This window comes from Chrysochloris asiatica, unplaced genomic scaffold, assembly GCF_000296735.1.
Source record: "Chrysochloris asiatica unplaced genomic scaffold, ChrAsi1.0 scaffold00235, whole genome shotgun sequence".
Classification (NCBI taxonomy): domain Eukaryota; kingdom Metazoa; phylum Chordata; class Mammalia; order Afrosoricida; family Chrysochloridae; genus Chrysochloris; species Chrysochloris asiatica.
Genome location: NW_006408753.1, coordinates 2,661,012 through 2,664,620, shown reverse-complemented (window position 1 = coordinate 2,664,620; position 3,609 = coordinate 2,661,012).

The following is a 3,609-nucleotide window of genomic DNA, read 5'->3' as shown; positions in this document are numbered from 1 at the left end:
GAAACTCTATACAGGGTCTCTATGGGTCAGAATCGATTCAATGGCACTTAACAACAACAACAAAAAGTATAGAATACAATTGCACACAAGAGGCCTTAAGGCTGTGACAAATTAGTTAAAATAATTGTGTTGTTAAGTGCTGTGGAGTCAGTTCCATCTCATAGAGACCCTGTATAAATTTCTGAAGAGTGACTGGTGGGTTTGAAACATTGACCTTGCAGTTAGCAGTCTGGTGCTTATCCTACAGCACCATGACAGGACTCCAAAGTAAATGGTAACAACTAAAAATTTGACCTTAAAATTTCAGACTACCTAAAGATTTCATGTTGGAAAATAATGACATCCAGTAGGCAAAATGGAAAATTTCTCAACTTTCTTGATTACTCTGAAGATAGCATACTTATTATTGTTAAATATTGTTGAATCAGTTGGCAGTCCTTGTAGTTGGCAGCCCAGCGCTTATCCTACAGTGCTACACCAGGATTTCAAAGACAGCATATACTTGCCATTTATTTTCTTACTTATTGAACATGTAAAATATAAGAATTTCTATACAAAATTCACTTGCTTAATGATACCCAATTCATCAGTCTAAATCAATGTTTGAAGAAAATATTTGAGCCTGAATTTCAGGGAAGTTGCAAATAAAAGGTTAATATTGAAGTGTCTAACATTAATTTTCTAGTTTCCAAATAATAACTTCAAAAACTTGAATTATGTCTCAATGAAAAATTAAAAGAAAAATATATATATATAGTTCTTACTGAAGTATTTTTACTGCATAGCCAATTTGAACCCGTTAAAAAACAAAATACATAGTGGGGTAAAGCTTTGTTTCTGGTAGTGGCAGACTAAGTAATTTTATCAAGACTCCACTGAGAGCACAACCCAAACACTCAACTATGAATATGTATATTTATGGCGCTCCTGGGTTGTAGTAACACATATGGCTGCTAATCAAAGTTTGAACATTTACATCTGCCAGAGGCACCTCTGAAGAAAGGTCTGGCAGACACAGTTCCAAAAAACAATCATTGAAAAGCCTAAGAACAATTCTACTCTGATGCACAAAGGGTTACTATGAGTTGGAATCAACATGATGGTCACTGGTTGCTATACCTTTATGAATAACTATCTAGGAGCCCTGGAGCGATCCAGTAGGTTAAGTACTGAACTGTTAACTGAAAGTTGTGCAGTTCAAACCTACCAGCTGCTCTGTGAAAGAATAACGTTTTAGTTCCCATAAAGATTTACAGCCTTGAAAACCCTATACAGGGCCACTATGAGTTGAAATGGACAAGATGGCAGTAATTGAATGATGCCTACCTATCAGAAACAATTGTAAATTATTTATAAAGAAAGATAATTTGTCTTAGAACTCAAATGATTTCTACAGCTTTTAAATAATTACGATTGATTTTGGATTGAGCACTCAATCCAAAATAACTAATAATAGGCGCCTGGTGTGGCGCTGTGGGTTAAGGCGCCAGACTGCAAAGCCATTTGAACTGCAAGGTTGGCGGTTCAGGCTTACCAGCTGCTCCTCAGAAACCTTATACAGAGTCGCAATGGGTCAGAATCGACTCGACGGCACTTAACAACAACAACATGAAAAAATAAGACATAGTGAGAAATCCAAGGGAAAGAATGAAAAATAGAGATGGACCAAAAAGGATTCAAAATATTGATCTAAAAATAAATAAAATAATACTTAACTATTCAAGTAAATAAAAGATATAATCGATAATGAAATAAAAATTATAATAAAAAGTCAAACAGCAACTTTAAAAATAAAAATTCAGGAGCTGTAATAAAGAATGTGAAGATGAGTTGAACATAATTGATAGAGATGCAGTGAGATTATTGAATCAAGTAAAAGGAAGATTCTTTCAAGAATGATGAATGAAAAGTCAGTAGGATGAAAATACAGAACACAGCACATAAAACATGAGACTGATTAAAACAGATTAAGGTACATCTAATTGGATTACAAGAAGGAAAAGGAAAAAATACTGAGATTTAAAGATATAATAGTGGAGAACTTTCAAAGCTGATGAATAATAATAAGCCTCAGTTTTAAGAAACAAATGAAGAGAATGTTAGGTTTTCTTGTTAAGTTACCTGTGCTTAATAAGATAACTATGCTTTAATAGAGAGAAAAGGAGAGATTCATAAATGCAGTTAGGGGAAAACAGTGAATTACCTACAAAATGCCACAATAGAATGGAAGCCTGATTCCTCAGCAGAGTAGCAAACTGAAAGACAAAAGACAAATCTTCAGTATATTGGGAAAAAAAAGAAGAATTTTACATAGTGAGTAAAAAAATTCTTCAAAACTGGAAATGAAAAGTTCTTGACTATATAAAATGATGTTCAATCTTATTCATAATAAAAGCAATAGAAGATAACGTTCAGCTATCAGAATGACAAAAACATCGAAACATTTGAAAATAGTATGTTGGCAAGATTTGGGTGACCAGAACTCTTATACACTACAAAATGCTTCAATAATTATGCAAAGAAATCTGGCAATTTGGTAAAATTACATAAGCGTTTTTCACTTTACTCAAGCTCTAAGAGCTAATCACAGTTATAGCGTGGTTGCCTTCCCATTCTTTCTAACCTGTCCTTCCTATCTTTCTTCATCTAACTATTTTTAGAGATTGAAATATTTTATTTTAAAAAAATCTTAATTTCACTTCTCTGTAATTGATAAAATAAACAGAAAAAGCAGATAATTTATAAAATACTTTTAAGATACGATGAAAAATATTGACTTAATTAATAACTGGAGAGTGTTCATTCTTAAATGTTCATTTGATAGATCACAAGGTATGCCATAATTTTTTTAAGACCAGACTATGACCATACTATTATTAAGCTATAATAATGGATAACTAATGAATAATGATAAAATATTAATAAATTTTTAAAATAGTCCATAGATCAAAGAAGATTCTTAATGAAAATTAGGAGATATTTTGAACTGAATTAATAAAAGCATTTCATATTAATATTTGTAGGATACAACTTAGAAATCCATGTTTAGTCCTAAATTCACTTTTGAAAAAAATGACAAAAACAGTAATACATTTATCTCAAGAATTTATCAAAGTAATAGCAAGTTAAATCTAAAATGTAGAATGTGTGAAATAATAAAAATAAAGGTGCCAATTAATGAAGTAGAAGTTCTGATACCAGTCATGATGAAGTAAATAGAATTTAAATTAATCCTTAATTTTTATTATAATAAAAACTACACAAAGTAGATAAAATAGCAGTTTGCAATGATTGGACCTAGTTAACAGAGGATGATAATCTTGTGAATGAAGGAAAGCACGCAAGTTTTCCCCCATTTTTACCTCAGCCTTTTCCTTTAAAGCATATTTCAGACGGCATTGCAGGGAATTAGAACCTAAGCAACGAGCAGATGTCTTGCTGAGAATAGGAAAGAGAATTCATGGTTGATAAGTTTTCCAAAGAACAGTGAAGCTAAAGTTCCCAAAAATATAGGAATAAAATTGTCTATGGATTCTTGGCCAAACCTAACTTTTACATATGCAGTGAGAAATCCAAGATCAAGCAGAAAACAGCTTCTAGAAGACTGAG